General features: G+C 33.7%; 2 long non-coding RNA genes across 2 annotated transcripts in view; one reads left to right on the plus strand and one right to left on the minus strand.

Annotated features, from left to right (window-relative positions):
* LOC136036309 (uncharacterized) overlaps positions 1–19,860 on the plus strand; it is a 487,034-nt gene that overhangs the window by 125,006 nt on the left and 342,168 nt on the right. The window lies entirely within an intron of this gene.
* On the minus strand, positions 11,019–13,132 carry LOC136036290 (uncharacterized). Its single transcript, XR_010619685.1, has 2 exons — positions 12,735–13,132; positions 11,019–12,190 (listed from the first exon to the last, which is right to left on the minus strand). It is a non-coding gene; the product is annotated as an uncharacterized LOC136036290 (long non-coding RNA).

Consider the following 19,860-nt stretch of genomic DNA (forward strand, 5'->3'; position numbering starts at 1 on the left):
ATGAAGGATGACAGATTGCCGAAGTTTTTCCTTTTTGGCCAACCGTCTGGGGCTACACAGAAAGCAGGTCGTCCTTTTCTGGGTTGGGAGGAGGTCATAAATAAAGATTTAAAGAAAATGGGAACTTCCTGGCAGGGTGTAAAGAGGGAGGCTTTAAATAGATTAGGTTGGAGGAGGAGCGTGCGTAGCTGTGTTGGCCTCCGGCGGCTTGGTGCTGCAGTGAGTTATTATTATTATTATTATTAGTAGTAGTATATATATATATATATATATATATATATATATATATATATATATATATATATATATATATATATATATATATATATATATATATATGTATATATATATATATATATATATATATATATACTACTACTGCTACTACTAATAACTCACTGCAGCACCAAGCCGCCTGAGGCCAACACAGCTACGCACGCTCCTCCTCCAACCTAATCTATTTAAAGCCTCCCTCTTTACACCCTCCCAGGAAGTTCCCATTTTCTTTAAATCCTTATTTATGACATCCTCCCAACCCAGACAAGGACGACCTGCTTTCCGTGTAGCCCCAGACGGTTGGCCAAAAAGGACAATCTTCGGTAATCTGTCATCCTTCATCCGTAGAACGTGGCCTAGCCATCTCAACCTTTCTTTCATTATAGCCCCAGAAAGCGGGATTGAACCACACTTTTCGTACAACCTACTGTTTGAAATACGGTCAGTCAGCCGGGTACCCAGAACAATCCGTAGGCAATTTCTCTGGAAAACATCTAGTAAATTTTCATCTGCTTTTCGGAGTGTCCATGCTTCAGAGCCATATTTGACCACTGTCATCACTGTAGCTTCCAATATTCTAATCTTGGTTTGTAGGCTTATCTTTCTATTCTTCCAAACTTTTTTTAACTGTGAAAAAACACCCTGAGCTTTAGCTATTCTACTTTTAACATCTTCACTGCTCCCACCATCTTTACTAATAATACTACCAAGGTAACTGAAGCTCCCAACCTGATCAATCTTTTCGTTACCTAAGGTCACCTGTTCATCTTCACTTATTCCTAACCTTAGTGACTTAGTCTTCTTAACATTAATTTTCAAGCCTATTTTAGCACCCTGAACTCGTAAAACCTCTAAAAATTCATTCATTTTGCTCACACTTTCATCTAATATGCTTAAATCATCAGCATAATCTAAGTCCAGGAGCGTTCTTCCTCCCCATTTGATTCCATGGTCTCCAATTGCCTTTCCTGTGCTCCTTAAGAAGAAGTCCATCAAAATGATCCATATAAAGGGGGATAGAACACAACCCTGCTTAACTCCTGATTTAATACAAAACCAGTTGCTAACCTCATTTCCTACCTTAACCGCAGCAGTATTATTCTCGTACATAGCGCAAATCACTTTAATGTATTTTTCTGGTATACCATATAACGATAAGACCTTTGTTAACGCTGTTCTATCAACAGAATTGAAAGCTTGCTCATAATCGATAAAACTAAGGACCAAAGGTGTTTGACAACGAAGGGACTTCTCAATTATTAACCTAAGAGTGAAAACATGGTCGACACATCCTCTACCTTTTCTAAAACCGCATTGTTCTTCCCTTAAAACTTTGTCTACAGCATGTCTCAGTCTAAAAAGTATCATATTACTCAGTAATTTGCTACCTACATTGACCAGACTAATGCCTCGATAATTCCGACATTCACTCTTGTCACCTTTCTTATACAGTGGTTTAATTAAGGTTTTCCTAAAATCATTGGGTACTTCCCCTTTTTCAAAAATCATGTTCATAATCTTCAGTAGCTTATTCCTAACCTCAGAGCCACCATATTTAAGGAACTCATTAATCATACTATCAGCACCTGGGGCCTTATTATTTTTTAATCCTTCTAGTACTGTCGCTAATTCTTCCTCACTAAACAAATCTTCCTTCACATCCAAGGTATCACAAACTTTTTCATTTTCATCTATATCTTTTCCTGCAACTGTATCTCGGTTTAACACATTCTCAAAATGTTTCACCCATCTTTCTTTAACTTTTTCCTTATCACTAATTGTAACCCCATTTCTATCTTTAACTGGGACTAGTCCGGATCGGCTACTCCCTTTCAATTTATTAACATGCCAGTATAATATTTTACTATTATGCCGTCTAGCCGCATCTTCCAGATCCTCAGCAATTTTATCCATCGCCTCCATTTCACATCTCCTTAGTTCATATTTTAATGCTTTCTCCACTTTCTTTACATTCCTTTTGTTTTCATACGACCTATCGCTCAGATAATTCTTATACAAACCCCTTCTACTCTCTATTAAACCTAAAGCTTTTTCACTAATATTCCTAGTTGCTGTCTTAGCACTCTTCCCTAGGACACCATCAGCAACTTCACAAATTGTTTTTCTGAAATTATTCCATCCATCTTCCACATTGTCAAATTTTAAACCCTCAAGTTTAGTACTCAACTGTTCCTGGAATTTTTTTCTCAAATTTTCATCCTGAAGTCTACCAACATCATAACTTCCCGGGAGGGAGTTACTCTTCCGAAATTTCAGCTTTAAATTAACCTTAGACACTACTAGATGGTGATCTTTACTTTTAACATCAATAACGGCACTCCTATACACCCTAGTATCTTGTATTGATCCTGCTAGTCTTCTGTTTACAATAACATAATCAATAAGGTTTGCTGTCTTACCATCACGTGAATACCATGTCAACTTATGGGCCATTTTGTGACCAAACACCGTATTGGTTATAACTAGGTTGTTATACCTACAAAATTGCAAAAGCCTATAGCCATTACTGTTTTCTTTTCCTACACCAAAATTACCTAGGCTAGGATACCATCTATCCCTATTTCTACCAACCTGGGCATTAAAATCTCCTAGCCAAAACACCATATTTCTACCTGGTACCCTGTCTATTTGCTCCTGTAACTGTAAGTAAAATTCATCTGAGTCACTAGTATCTCCATCAGTTGGTTCAATGGGGGCATATACTACTATAACTGATACCCTAAACTTTTTAGTCATAAAATGAGCAATTAGTATTCTATTATTAATACCTTCCCAGCCTAAACAAGACTTAGCAGCTTCCTTATTCATCATGAGCCCTACTCCCTGTCTATGTACCCCATCCTTCCTTCCTGAGTAAACAAATTCTATGTCACCTAATTTCATGCTTCCTACCCCTGGGATATGAGTTTCTGAAACTCCTAATAAATCCAGTTCAAACCGTCTGAATTCGTCAGTCAAAATGTCGATGCGATAGTCATTTTTTAACGTCGTAACATTCCAAGTTCCAATTTTCATGTTCTTTAAATCTTTGAAATTATTTTGGCCTCAAGAAAAGCAGTGATCCCGGATACCAGTGCAGGATGGGGACCAACATATCTTCTCAAGTCTACACCGAAGCGCTTAAGCCGGCTTAGAACCGGACAGCAAGAAGTCCCTGGGACCTCCAGTAAGTTGGAGGCTTTGTTCAATCCTGGGCCCATCTTGGTCACAACATGGTTTTCAGCACTTGGCGATGCTCTTCTATCAACAAGAGTCGAAATCCTGCACAGACAGTCCCAAGCCTATTACCTCCGACTCATTATATATTCATGCCTACAAATATTATGCTACTACGGGGAGGCAGCCCATAGTAGATAAATTAGCTAGGAAGAGGTTTTTCAGCCCGAAAACGCCCATCAAAACAAACCAAGCCCAGAAAATTATCCAATAATCAGAATCCCGTACGAGTGCTGTGTTGTTTACTAGGCTATAATTTCCTCGAGGGGCGCCACTCCTCAAGTGGGAAAAATTGACCGCAAGTTTCCCAGTCTTGCAGGTACCCCGAAAGGGTCGAGGCAGCCCTTTACAGAGGCCGTTGTCCATAAATCTGGATCTTACGCCCTCCTATAGAGGATCATATATATATATATATATATATATATATATATATATATATATATATATATATATATATATATACTAGCTGTTGGGGTGGCGCTTCGCGCCACCCCAACACCTAGTTGGTGGGGGCGCTTCGCGCCCCCCCCAAGCCCCCCCGCGCGCGTAAGTCGTTACGCGCCATATTAGTTACGCGCCATATTAGTTACGCGCCATTGTAGTTGTGTCCCTGTGTCCCACCTGTGAATATAGATAGATTTATATATGTGTTTCAAACTACGTAAAAATTGCGAATATACAACATTCTTGGCTTTCCCATTGTCTGTCCATATACAAAGCCGTATGTACTAATAATGACGTCATATGCAAACGTTCTTTTTACAAACAAACAAACATGCATACACACAACTCGTTTTTATATAGATAGATAGATAGATAGATACAATACAAATTAACTACGTAAAACTTGTGAATATACAACAGTCTGTTCCGAAATACAACTAACTTCGTAAAACTTGAGAATATACAACATTCTTCGCTGTCCAATTCTCGCTGCATATAAATAGATTGTCAGGTTTACCGACCCTCGAACATGCAACGTACAATTGTCCATGGGAAAAACAATCAGTATTAAGATCAATACCACATTTTTCTAATGATTGACCTTGAGCTTTGTTAATGGTGATTGCAAATGCTAATCGAATTGGGAATTGCAATCTTTTAAATTGAAAAGGCAGATCTGTTGGAATCATGGGAATGCGAGGAATAAGAACAGCCTCACCCTCAAAAGGCCCTGTCAGGATTGTGGCCTCTATTAGGTTTTCCATTGTTTTTTTTACGGCAAGTCGAGTGCCATTGCAAAGCTTTGGTGGGTTTATGTTACGTAACAATATTATTGGTACGCCTATTTTTAGTTGTAGCACGTGTGGTGGAAACCCTGAAAGATCTATGGAATTTAAAAATTCAGATGGATAATTAACCGCTTCATTTGGTTCCAAAACTGTGTCGACTGACTTGTAAAGGACTGCCTGGTCTTGAATCTTGGTCAAAACAATATTGTTGATTTCGTGGACGTCTATATTCTTGGGTGCGAGAATCGCTCTTTCACTTAGCCATTTATTATTTTTATAATTTTTTAGAATATTCGGAAATATATTTTCAATCAATTCATTTTTGGACGTCACTAAATTACAGAAATCAGCAGGTAGTTGTATACGTCCTGAAATTGAGTCTACTGGGAGCTTTCCGTTTCCCATTGCTAGCAATTGATCTGAAAATGTTTGACCAGAGTCATCGTTTTGCAATCGGACACGCATATTTGTAGTTAATTTTAATGTTTTTACGTGTGCCCATAAATTAGAATTTTTCAGGCAAGCATTCATTTCGTCTGCAGGAGTTGATCTAGGTATTATAGGTAATGTTTGCCTGAAATCTCCTGCAAGCAATATTAATGTGCTGCCAAAGGGTTTCGAATTCCCTCTTAAATCTTTCAAGCATTGATCCAGAGCCTCGAGCGATTTTTTGTGTGCCATTGTGCACTCATCCCAAATAATAAGTTTGCATTGTTGCAATACTTTACCCATCCCAGATGATTTGGAAATATTGCACGTGGGAGTTTCTGTAGAATGCAAGTTCAGAGGCAATTTCAAAGCGGAATGAGCAGTTCTTCCACCAGGCAGCAATGTTGCGGCTATTCCGGACGACGCAATTGCCAACGCTATATCATTTTTAGATCGAATTGATGCCAGAATCAGTTTTATCACAAACGTTTTACCAGTACCTCCTGGCGCATCCAAAAAGAAAATTTCTCCAACGTTGTTATCGACACAATGCATTATCGTATCATAAATGTCTTTTTGTTCCGACGTTAACTTGGAAATGTTATTTTGTACATACGACAATAGAATTCTACACATGTCGAAACAGCAGCGATACGGTTAGGTGAAGGCATTCCCAAACCCTGAAGAGGTTTGTTTGCCATACTTATGCAAATATCTTCTATAACAACTAAAGTGTAGTTATAAATTTCTGGTGTAAAATCAAAAGTCATGTCTGACGTCTCTAACTGTTTTCGATGAAGTATATCTTCGGACATTTTTGACTTATATTTTTCCCATAACTCTGTAGGAGCTGATGGAGAGCAAGTTGTTAAAATGATGCCAAACAATGCACGAATTTGACTTGGGGTTGACGTTTCGCACGCGTCATTGATGCAGTTATCCCAGTGTTGGTCATTCTCCAATAAATTCAGAGCTTGGCATGCACTACGGTAAGTGTCATGTATAGTACCATTTACAGTCCTCAAATACTCAAAGGATGTCGGACCGGGTACATTCACCAAAAGCAGGCGTAGAAAGAAGCATTCATGTTGATTGGGGTGAACGGTGTAGAGTCTTCCTATCGTGGTATCTTTGAAGATGGTAGGTTGGCCGTCGACTGACTTACCCTGTTTTCGACGTTCAAATACTTTATTTTTAGTATTCCACGTGTAATACGAAGGCACTTCAGTATACAGCAGTTTTTTCGCAAAAGAATCATTTTTGCAAAGCGAAAAAAAAGCTGTTAATGTTGTATCCGGTGGATTCAGGACTCTTTGTTGCACGTTGGTTTCCGTGAAATAAACACGTTGACCATTCTGTAAATGTACCGCTAAGTGAACAACAGCTGGACTACGTTCATGTATCGGAAATGAAAGAATTCGCCAAACAGCTTCATTACTGCTTATGTATCTTCCAGCCTGATATTCTACGATTTCATCGAAATCTTTGATTTCGGACTGCAAGCCAAAAACTGCCATGTCACTGCCTTTGTTGACGTATTTACATATATATTTTATTGCCTTTACGGAGTTACAGTATTCAACGTTTATATGTGCATTAAATGTTTTGGATAATAAAGGGGAATATGGAACAACCCACTGGTTATCTACTTCGATGGTGGTACCGTTACGCTTCTTTATTATTGCTGTTTTACCGCCATCTTCAGTAGATCTTCTTCTATATTGTGGGTAACCATCATTGCCAGTAATTGTTGTGGGTACTAAAAGTCGAGGATATTGCTTTGTGCACCTTCCTTTGGCCATGCATGGTGAATTTTCGTTCAGTGCACCGCAAGGTCCATGTATCATATTTTTTACAATAATATCATGTAACCCCTTATCGACATTTTTATCAGGTATTTCAGCGGAAATCACATCATCAATTTCGTTTGAAGTAATTTTTTTATGTAGCCAGATTAGTATATGTGCGTGTGGCAAACCTCGTTTTTGCCATTCCACTGAGTACATCCAGCATCGCACTGACCCAAACACTTCATGTTTTACAAGGTAGTTTATCAGTGATTTCAACTTTTGCCGGAAGACACGTGCCGTAATGTCATGCCTATGAACCGCCGATTGTCCTTGAAGTAAAAGCTGCAGTATCTCGTCCCAAGATTGATTACATGTAAATGTAATAAATAAATCTGGACGACCATAGAGACGAACATACGCAATAGCATCTTGAGCATATTCATGCATATGACGTGGACTGCCAGCATATGACGAAGGTAAAATTGTTAATCTTCCAACGTTTGTGGTATTACCGTCATTTATAACTGCATCTCGCAAATGAATGTATTGTTCAGAGCGGAGCTTGGTCTGATTCAGGCGGATATATAGCAAACGTTCTGATTCAATTTTTGCATACATATCCACGACAAATTGGTGAAACAATTCACGGCATTTTAAAATATAATTTTCTTCATCCTGCCGAATCATTAGTCTATAGGAATAATAATGCATTGCACTGCATTTCTTATTCATTTCTTTGTTAGTGGCTGGATTCATCAATTTAATATTAAAGTGATAGCCGTCGGCTCCATCCCAAAAAATGATAGGATATTGTAGGGCATCGTAGCATCGATGAGTTTCAGCAATTCTTAACAACTGGGCGTTTCGCTTATGTAGAATAATATCTCGAGGTAAAAACTGATCACCGACCATAACGATTGCCACTTCGTCGATAGTCGGAGCATTGTATCTACGCACATGTTGGCCAGGAGGCGTTTTGTCAGCGGAAATAACAATTTTATGAGTATCAGTAGGCATCAAATCGATGGCTGTTTTGAACAGACGCACTAAATTATTATTTTCGTGGAAAAGATGTTGCAATTGGGAAACGATTGTCCTTTCAACGTTGGGAGAAATTTCGCAACGTGCATTCAATTCAGAATTTCTATCACTGATGAAGTACAATTGTAAAAATTTATGATTCTCGCCTAATAATGGTAGAAGGGACCCTGCTTTATGATAAATTTGCCCTTTTACTTTAAAAGTAGACATAAATTGATCTGGATTTTCGATTTGGGCTCCAAACGACGTCATTTGGAAACATGAGTTGTATTGTCTGATTTTTGACAAAAAACGCTTAGATTCTGACGTAGTTCCAGTAAGGAAAGTCTTCAATGGCTCTGGTGGTGCAGCCAATAGAGGAAGTTTAACTTTTCCTGAGGCGCAACACATTCCCATTGTTTCACCATTGAATTTCAAGGCCTTGCAATAGGGACAAATTTTGGACATTGTCCCGATTTGAACACAGCTACTCAAGCTATAATCATCGACTGGGTTGTACCTGAATGCCAGGCGATAACTTTCAGATTGCTCTGATTCCTCGGCACGCTTTCTTTTCTTACTTTCTCTATCAGCAGCAAGCCTGATTTCCTGCTGGTCTTTTGATTCCTCGGCACGCTTTCTTTTCTTACTTTCTCTATCAGCAGCAAGCCTGATTTCTTGCTGTTCTTGTAATTCCTCGGCCCGCCTTCTTTTTTCACATTCTGTTTTAGCAGCAAGTCTGCTTCTGCGTTGCTCTGGTAGTTCCTCGGCATGCTTTCTTTTTTCACTTTCTCTTTTAGCAGCAAGTCTGCTTTCGCGTTGCTCTGGTAGTTCCTCGGCATGCTTTCTTTTTTCACATTCTCTTTTAGCAGCAAGTCTGCTTCTGCGTTGCTCTGGTAGTTCCTCGGCATGCTTTCTTTTTTCACATTCTCTTTTAGCAGCAAGTCTGCTTCTGCGTTGCTCTGGTAGTTCCTCGGCATGCTTTCTTTTTTCACTTTCTCTTTTAGCAGCAAGTCTGCTTTCGCGTTGCTCTGGTAGTTCCTCGGCATGCTTTCTTTTTTCACATTCTCTTTTAGCAGCAAGTCTGCTTCTGCGTTGCTCTGGTAGTTCCTCGGCATGCTTTCTTTTTTCACATTCTCTTTTAGCAGCAAGTCTGCTTCTGCGTTGCTCTGGTAGTTCCTCGGCATGCTTTCTTTTTTCACTTTCTCTTTTAGCAGCAAGTCTGCTTTCGCGTTGCTCTGGTAGTTCCTCGGCACGCTTTCTTTTCTGACTTTCTCTATCACCAGCAAGTTTTCTGGCATAGACTCTTTGAGCATCTTCATCAGTCATTATAAACTTAAGCATTAATAGAATTCTACACGAACATCCGTCTTATATAACTTGAATGACGTCACGCCTTCAAAGCAAAAATGATGCCTTCAAAGCAAAAATGATGGCAGCTAATTTCATGACGTCAGCCGAAACATGACGGCGAACATATGTCTTATATAACTTGAATGACGTCACCTTCAAAGCAAAAATGACGGCAACTAATTTCATGACGTCAGCCGAAACATGACGTCACCTGACACATCCATCCACACATCCATCCACACATCCACAGACAGACAACTTATTTTTATATATATAGAAGATATATATATATATATATATATATATATATATATATATATATATATATATATATATATATATATATAAATATATATATATATATATATATATATATGTACTAGCTGTTGGTGTGGCGCTTAACCCCCCCATCCCAAGCCCTCCACGCGCGTAAGTCATTACGCGCCGTATTAGTTACGCGCCATTGTAGTTCTGTTATAGATTGTCAGGTTTACCGACTCTTGAACATGCAACATATAATTGTCCATGGAAAAAACAATCCGTATTTAGATCTATACTGCATTTTCCTAATGATTGCCCTTGAGCTTTGTTGATGGTGATTGGTAATCGAATATTCCCTGTGTCCCCGTCGTCATTTATGTATCCCCCTGTGCTCCCCCCGGCGTCCCCATTGTAGTTGTGTCCATGTGTCCCGGTCGTCATTTACATTCCCTGTGTCTTGGTGTCCCGGTGTCCCGATCGTTATTTGTGTCCTGGTGTCCCGGTCTGTAATTTTTCTTTGAGTGTCCCATTCGTCATTTATGTCCCGGTGTCCATTTTGTTTTTTAGTTTTTTATTTATTTTTTCAGCTTTATCGTTTTTATTTTTATTTTTTTTTATTTTTTACCTTTGTTAAGTTTTCTTAGTTTTTTTTTCTTTTTTTAGTTTCCTTTTTATTCTTTATTTTTTTGTTTTTCTTTTTTAGTTTTTTCTTTTTTTTAGTTTTTTTCTTTTTAAGTTGTTTCTTTTTTAGTTTTTTTTCTTTTTTGGTATTCTTTTTTAGTTTTTTCTTGATTATTTTTTTTCGTTTTTTATTCTTTTTCTTTTCTTTTTTTTTAAGTTTTTAAATTTTTTTATAGGCTATTTTATTTTTTATAGTTTTTCATTTCTTTGTTTTTTCTTTTTTAGTTTTTTCTTCTTTTTTAGTTTTTATTTTTTAGTCTTTTTAGTTTTTATCTTTTTTCTTTTTAGTTTTTTTATTTTTTCCTTCTTTTAGTTTTTTGTTTATTTCTTCTTTTTTTAGTTTTCTTTTTCTTACTTATGTTTTAGTTTTTCTCCTTTTTAGTTTTTTTAGTTTTTTTCTTTTTTAGTTGTTTCTTTTTTCTGTTTTTTTATTTTTTATTTTTTCATTTTTTTTTAGTTTTTCTTTTTTCTTTTCTTTTTTAGTTTTTCCTTTTTTAGTGTTTTCGTTTTTTAATTTTTTTATTTTTTAGTTTTTTTTTTCTATTTTAGCTTTTTTTTAGTTTTTTTAGTTTTTTTTTCTTTTTAGTTTTTTTTAGAGTTTCACCTTTTTTAATTTTCTTTTTCTTTTTTTAGTTTTCTTTTTATTCTTTATTTTTCAGACGTCATATGCAAACCCTCAAACATAAAAAAAAACAAACATGCGTATAACTTATTTTTATATATCTACTAGCTGTTGGGGTGGCGCTTCGCGCCACCCCAACACCTAGTTGGTGGGGGCGCTTCGCGCCCCCCCCAAGCCCCCCCGCGCGCGTAAGTCGTTACGCGCCATAATAGTTACGCGCCATTGTAGTTGTGTCCCTATGTCTCACCTGTGAATATAGATAGATATATATATATATATATATGGTTTTAACTACGTAAAACTTGCGAATATACAACATTCTTTGCTGTCCCATTGTCTTTGCATATAAATAGATTGTCAGGTTTACCGACTCTTGAACATGCAACATATAATGGTCCATGGGAAAACAATCTGTATTCAGATCTATACCTCATGATTCTAATGATTGCCCTTGAGCTTTGTTGATGGTGATTGCTAATCGACCATTCCCTGTCCCGGTGTCCCGGTCGTCATTTACATCCCCCTGTTTCCTCCGGTGTCCCCGTTGTAGTTGTGTCCCTGTGTCCCGGTCGTCATTTATATTCCCTGTGTCCCGGTCGTCATTTGTATCCCGGTGTCCCGGTCTGTATATACATTCGTTTTTTAGTTTTGTTTTTCTCCTTTATTTTTTTCCTTTTTTTTTCTTTTTTAGCTTATTTAGATTTTTAGATTTTTTAGTTTTTTTATTAGTTTTTAGTTTTTTTTTCTTTTTAGTTTTTTTGTCCCGGTCGTCATTTATATCCCCCTGTTTCCCCCGGTGTCCCCGTTGTAGTTGTGTCCCTGTGTCCCGGTCGTCATTTATATTCCCTCTGTCCCGGTCGTCATTTGTATCCCGGTGTACCGGTCTGTATATACATTCGTTTTTTAGTTTTGTTTTTCTCCTTTATTTTTTTCCTTTTTTTTTCTTTTTTAGTTTATTTAGATTTTTAGATTTTTTAGTTTTTTTATTAGTTTTTAGTTTTTTTTTCTTTTTAGTTTTTTTGTAGTTTTTACCTTCTTTTTAGTTTTGTTAATTTTTTTTTTACTTATGTCCTGGTCGTCATTTATACTCCCTTATGTCCCGGTGCTTTGTTGATTGCTAATCGAACATTCCTTTTGTCCTGGTCGCTTTCTCTTTGAGTGTCGTCATTTATTTTTTTCTTTTTTAGTTCTTTTAGTTTTTACCTTTTTTAGTTTTTTTTAGTTTTTTTAGATGAAAATTTTTTTTAGTTTTTTCCTTTTTTTCTTTTTAGTTTTTTATTGGTTTTTACCTTTATGTTAGCTTATTTTTCAGTTTTTTCCTTTTTTTATTAGTTTTTAGTTTTTTTGTAGTTTTTGCCTTTTTAGTTTTTTCAGTTTTTTTTTAGTTTTTTATTGGTTTTTACCTTTATTTTAGCTTATTTTTCAGTTTTTTCCTTTTTTTTAGTTTTTTTTAGTTTTTAGTTTTTTTAGTTTTTTACCTTTTTTTAGTTTTTTTAGTTTTTTTAGTTTTTTAGCTTTTTTATTTTTTTTATTAGTTTTTAGTTTTTTTTGTAGTGTTTGCCTTTTTTTTAGTTTTTTTTAGTTTTTTAGCTTTTTTATTAGTTTTTAGTTTTTTTTGTAGTTTTTGCCTTTTTTTAGTTTGACAACTTATTTTTATATATATAGATAGTTTTTTTTTTTACTTATGTCCTGGTCGTCATTTATACTCCCTGTGTCCCGGTGCTTTGTTGATTGCTACTCGAACATTCCTTTTGTCCTGGTCGCTTTCTCTTTGAGTTTCGTCATTTATTAGTTTTTTCCTTTTTTTCTTTTTAGTTTTTTATTGGTTTTTACCTTTATTTTAGCTTATTTTTCAGTTTTTTCCTTTTTTTTAGTTTTTTTTTATTTTTTATTTTTTTTAGTTTTTTACCTTTTTTTAGTTTTTTTAGTTTTTTTAGTTTTTTAGCTTTTTTACTTTTTTTATTAGTTTTTAGTTTTTTTTGTAGTTTTTGCCTTTTTTTAGTTTTTTCAGTTTTTTTTTTTAGTTTTTTATTGGTTTTTACCTTTATAGTTTTTTTAGTTTTTTAGCTTTTTTATTTTTTTTATTAGTTTTTAGTTTTTTTGTAGTTTTTGCCTTTTTTTAGTTTTTTCAGTTTTGACGTCACCTGATCCAGTTTTTTCAGGTGACGTCACCTGACACATCCACACATCCACAGACAGACAACTTATTTTTATATATATAGATATATATAAAAATAAGTTGTCTGTGGATCTGTGGATCGTGGATCAGGTGACGTCACCTGAAAAAACTGGATCAGGTGACGTCAAAACTGAAAAAACTAAAAAAAGGCAAAAACTACAAAAAAAACTAAAAACTAATAAAAAAAATAAAAAAGCTAAAAAACTAAAAAAACTAAAAAAAGGCAAAAACTACAAAAAAAAACTAAAAACTAATAAAAAAGCTAAAAAACTAAAAAAACTAAAAAAAGACAAAAACTACAAAAAAACTAAAAACTAATAAAAAAAAATAAAAAAGCTAAAAAACTAAAAAAACTGAAAAAACTAAAAAAAGGTAAAAAACTAAAAAAACTAACTACAAAAAAAACTAAAAACTAATAAAAAAAATAAAAAAGCTAAAAAACTAAAAAAACTAAAAAAAGGCAAAAACTACAAAAAAAACTAAAAACTAATAAAAAAGCTAAAAAACTAAAAAAACTAAAAAAAGGCAAAAACTACAAAAAAAAAACTAAAAACTAATAAAAAAAATAAAAAAGCTAAAAAACTAAAAAAACTAAAAAAACTAAAAAAAGGTAAAAAACTAAAAAAAACTAAAAACTAAAAAAAACTAAAAACTAAAAAAAAACTAAAAAAAAAAGGAAAAAACTGAAAAATAAGCTAAAATAAAGGTAAAAACCAATAAAAAACTAAAAAAACTGAAAAAACTAAAAAAAGGCAAAAACTACAAAAAATACTAAAAACTAATAAAAAAAGTAAAAAAGCTAAAAAACTAAAAAAACTAAAAAAACTAAAAAAAGGTAAAAAACTAAAAAAAATAAAAAATAAAAAAAAATAAAAAAAAGGAAAAAACTGAAAAATAAGCTAAAATAAAGGTAAAAACTAATAAAAAACTAAAAAGAAAAAAAGGAAAAAACTAAAAAAAAATTTTCATCTAAAAAACTAAAAAAAACTAAAAAAGGTAAAAACTAAAAGAACTAAAAAAGAAAAAAATAAATGACGACACTCAAAGAGAAAGCGACCAGGACAAAAGGAATGTTCGATTAGCAATCAACAAAGCACCGGGACACAGGGAGTATAAATGACGACCAGGACATAAGTAAAAAAAAAAACTAACAAAACTAAAAAGAAGGTAAAAACTACAAAAAAACTAAAAAGAAAAAAAACTAAAAACTAATAAAAAAACTAAAAAATCTAAAAATCTAAATAAACTAAAAAAGAAAAAAAAAAGGAAAAAAATAAAAGAGAAAAACAAAACCAAAAAACGAATGTATATACAGACCGGGACACCGGGATACAAATGACGACCGGGACACAGGGAATATAAATGACGACCGGGACACAGGGACACAACTACAACGGGGACACCGGGGGAAACAGGGGGATATAAATGACGACTGGGACACCGGGACAGGGAATGGTCGATTAGCAATCACCATCAACAAAGCTCAAGGGCAATCATTAGAATCATGAGGTATAGATCTGAATACAGATTGTTTTCCCATGGACCATTATATGTTGCATGTTCAAGAGTCGGTAAACCTGACAATCTATTTGGATCAGGTGACGTCACCTGAAAAAACTGGATCAGGTGACGTCAAAACTGAAAAAACTAAAAAAAGGCAAAAACTACAAAAAAAACTAAAAACTAATAAAAAAAATAAAAAAGCTAAAAAACTAAAAAAACTAAAAAAAGGCAAAAACTACAAAAAAAACTAAAAACTAATAAAAAAGCTAAAAAACTAAAAAAACTAAAAAAAGGCAAAAACTACAAAAAAACTAAAAACTAATAAAAAAAATAAAAAAGCTAAAAAACTAAAAAAACTAAAAAAAACTAAAAAAAGGTAAAAAACTAAAAAAACTAACTACAAAAAAAACTAAAAACTAATAAAAAAAATAAAAAAGCTAAAAAACTGAAAAATAAGCTAAAATAAAGGTAAAAACCAATAAAAAACTAAAAAAAAACTGAAAAAACTAAAAAAAGGCAAAAACTACAAAAAAACTAAAAACTAATAAAAAAAATAAAAAAGCTAAAAAACTAAAAAAACTAAAAAAAACTAAAAAAAGGTAAAAAACTAAAAAAACTAAAAACTAAAAAAAAAAAAATAAAAAAGGAAAAAACTGAAAAATAAGCTAAAATAATGGTAAAAACCAATAAAAAACTAAAAAGAAAAAAAGGAAAAAACTAAAAAAAAATTTCATCTAAAAAACTAAAAAAAACTAAAAAAGGTAAAAACTAAAAGAACTAAAAAAGAAAAAAATAAATGACGACACTCAAAGAGAAAGCGACCAGGACAAAAGGAATGTTCGATTAGCAATCAACAAAGCACCGGGACACAGGGAGTATAAATGACGACCAGGACATAAGTAAAAAAAAACTAACAAAACTAAAAAGAAGGTAAAAACTACAAAAAAACTAAAAAGAAAAAAAAAACTAAAAACTAATAAAAAAACTAAAAAATCTAAAAATCTAAATAAACTAAAAAAGAAAAAAAAAAGGAAAAAAATAAAGGAGAAAAACAAAACTAAAAAACGAATGTATATACAGACCGGGACACCGGGATACAAATGACGACCGGGACACAGGGAATATAAATGACGACCGGGACACAGGGACACAACTATAACGGGGACACCGGGGGAAACAGGGGGATATAAATGACGACCGGGACACCGGGGCAGGGAATGGTCGATTAGCAATCACCATCAACAAAGCTCAAGGGCAATCATTAGAATCATGAGGTATAGATCTGAATACAGATTGTTTTCCCATGGACCATTATATGTTGCATGTTCAAGAGTCGGTAAACCTGACAATCTATTTATATGCAAAGACAATGGGACAGCAAAGAATGTTGTATATTCGCAAGTTTTACGTAGTTAAAACCATATATATATATATATATATATATATATATATATATATATATATATATATATATATATATATATAGATATATATATATATATATATATATATATATATATATATATATATATATATATCTATATTCACAGGTGGGACATAGGGACACAACTACAATGGCGCGTAACTATTATGGCGCGTAACGACTTACGCGCGCGGGGGGGCTTGGGGGGGGCGCGAAGCGCCCCCACCAACTAGGTGTTGGGGTGGCGCGAAGCGCCACCCCAACAGCTAGTATATATATATATATATATATATATATATATATATATATATATATATATATATATATATATATATATATATATATATATATATATATATATATATATATATATATATATATATATATATATATATATATATATATATATATATATATATATATATATATATATATATATATATATATATATATATATATATATGTATATATATATATATATATATATATATATATATATATATATATATATATATACTTGCTGTTGGGGTGGCGCTTTGCGCCACCCCAACACCTAGTTGGTGGGGCGCTTCGCGCCCCCCAAGCCCCCCCGCGCGCGTAAGTCGTTACGCGCCATATTAGTTACGCACCATTGTAGTTGTGTCGCTGTGTCCCACCTGTGAATATAGATAGATTTATAAATGTGTTTCAAACTACGTAAAAATTGCGAATATACAACATTTTTGGCTTTCCCACTACTGGGAGCTTTCCGTTTCCAATTGCCAGCAATTGATCTGAAAATGTTTGACCAGAGTCATCGTTTTGCAATCGGACACGCATATTTCTAGTTAATTTTAATATTTTTACGTGTGCCCATAAATTAGAATTTTTCAGGCAAGCATTCATTTCGTCTGCAGGAGTTAAACTACGTAAAAATTGCGAATATACAACATTCTTGGCTTTCCCATTGTCTGTGCATATACAAAGCCGTATGTACTAATAATGACGTCATATGCAAACGCTCTTTTTACAAACAAACAAACATGCATACACACAACTCGTTTTTATATAGATAGATAGATAGGTAGATACAATACAAATTAACTGCGTAAAACTTGCGAATATACAACATTTTTCGCTGTCCAATTGTCGCTGCATATAAATAGATTGTCAGGTTTACCGACCCTCGATCATGCAACGCACAATTGTCCATGGGAAAAACAATCAGTATTAAGATCTATACCACATTTTTATAATGATTGACCTTGAGCTTTGTTAATGGTGATTGCAAATGCTAATCGAATTGGGAATTGCAATCTTTTAAATTAAAAAGGCAGATCCGTTGGAATCATGGGAATGCGAGGAATAAGAACAGCCTCACTCTCAAAAGGCCCTGTCAAGATTGTGGCCTCTATTAGGTTTTCCATTGTTTTTTTTTACGGCAAGTCGCGTGCCATTGCAAAGCTTTGGTGGGTTGATATTTCTTAAAAGTATTATTGGTACGCCTATTTTTAGTTGTAGCACGTGTGGTGGAAACCCTGAAAGGTCTATGGAATTTAAAAGTTCAGATGGATAATTAACCGCTTCATTTGGTTCCAAAACTGTGTCGACTGACTTGTAAAGGACTGCCTGGTCTCGAATCTTGGTCAAAACAATATTGTTGATTTCGCGGACGTCTATATTTTTGGGTGCGAGAATCGCTCTTTCACTTAGCCATTTATTATTTTTATAATTTTTTAGAATATTCGGAAATACTTTTTCAATCAATTCATTTTTGGACGTCACTAAATTACAGAAATCAGCAGGTAGTTGTATACGTCCTGAAATTTAGTCTATCGTATCATAAATGTCTTTTTGTTCCGATGTTAACTTGGAAATGTTATTTTGTACATACGACAATAGATCATTCGTACTGTGACTTTTTTCACGATCCAATTCTACACATGTCGAAACAGCAGCGATACGGTTAGGTGAAGGCATTCCCAAATCCTGAAGAGGTTTGTTTGCCATATGTACGCACAAATCTTCTATAATAACTAAATTGTAGTTATAAATTTCTGATGTAAAATCAAAAGTCATATCTGACGTCTCTAACTGTTTTCGATGGAGTATATCTTCGGACATTTTTGACTTATATTTTTCCCATAACTCTGTAGGAACTGATGGAGAGCAAGTTGTTAAAATGATGCCAAACAATGCACGAATTTGACTTGGGGTTGACGTTTCGCATTAATGGGGAATATGGAACAACCCACTGGTTATCTACTTCGATGGTGGTACCGTTGCCATTGTAGGTTCTTCAGTCATTTTACAATTAGAAATTTCTCTTTCAACGGTCTTCTTACAATTAAAAATTTGTCTTTGAACGATCTTCTTAAATACCTGTGTCCTGGTCGTCATTTATATTCCCTGTGACCCGGTCGTCATTTGTGTCCCGGTATCCCAGTCTGTAATTTCTCTTTGAGTGTCCTGGTCGTTATTTATATTCCCTCTGTCCCGGTCGTCATTTGTGTCCCGGTCTGTAATTTCTCTTTGAGTGTTTTTTCTTTTTAGTATTTTTTAGTTTTTTATATTTTTTCTTTTTTCAGTTTTCTTTTTCTTCTTTATTTTTCAGCTTCACTATGAAATACATATCGCCGAACCTTTGTTTTTTTAACTAAAATCTGGTAGGCATTGATGACCTTATCCGAGTCAAAATCCCAAACCCAATCATGATCGCTATCATTTTCAGTTTTGATATGTTTTGACTCTCGCTGTCCAGGTGGATCTTCATCTAACTGCGCGGTTTTGCGTTCTTTAGCCTCAAGCCTGTTTCCTTGCTGTTCTTTTGATTCCTCGGCACGCTTTCTTTTCTGACTTTCTCTATCAGCAGCAAGTTTTTTGGCATAGACTCTTTGAGCATCTTCATCGGCTTTTGCCATTGTAAGTTCATCAGTCATTTTAAACTTAAACATTAATAGATTTCTACGTGAACATATATGTCTTAAATATCTTTAATGACGTCACCGTCATAGCAAAAATGACGACAACTAACTTCATGACGTCAGCCGACACAGAAACATGACGTCACCTGATCCACAGACAGACACACAGACAGACAACTTATTTTTATATATATAGATATAGTTTCTTTCTTAGTTTTTTTCTTTTTTGGTTTTTCTTTTTTTAGTTTCTTATTTTTATTAATTTGTTTTAGTTTTTATTTTTTTCTTCTTTTTTAGTTTTTTTTCTAGTTTTTGTCTTTGTTTCTTAATATATTTTTTTTATTTTTTTCCTCTTTTTAGTTTTTTTCTTCTTTTTTAGTTTTCTTTTTGTTCCTTATTTTTCAGTTTTTTCTCCTTTAAATTTTTTTCATTTTTTTTCTTTTTCAGTTTTTTCTTTTTTATTTTGTTTTAGTTTTTTCTTTTTAGGTTTTTTCTTTTTTTAGTTTTTTCTTATTTAGTTTTTTTCTTTTTAGTTTTTTTTTTAGTTTTTTACCTTTTTTTATTTTTTTTCATTTTTTTAGTTTTCTTTTTCTTCTTTATTTTTCAGAAATAAAAAAGGAGGAAAGAAAATAAAGCCAAGCTCAGGATGATTGAAAAATTATTTGAAATCTGGTGGTCTTTTTAAAATCATTAAAAAAAACAACAAAGCTTTTGTGATTAAAGTCTACCATGTATATTTTCGGCTGATTTTTTTTTTTTTCTTGTTTTTAGACCATGTACCGTCCAAGTTTCAAGGAATGATGACAATTTTGGCATCACGGAGATTTAGTTATAGGAATTCTACGCAATATATCTGTAAAATTTGCTTCGGATCTACATTAGAAAGATACCGTTTTTCGAAAACACAGAATTTTGCGACTACAGCTACAATTTCAACTAAATAGACAAGAT

This window comes from Artemia franciscana, chromosome 15, assembly GCF_032884065.1.
Source record: "Artemia franciscana chromosome 15, ASM3288406v1, whole genome shotgun sequence".
Taxonomy (NCBI): domain Eukaryota; kingdom Metazoa; phylum Arthropoda; class Branchiopoda; order Anostraca; family Artemiidae; genus Artemia; species Artemia franciscana.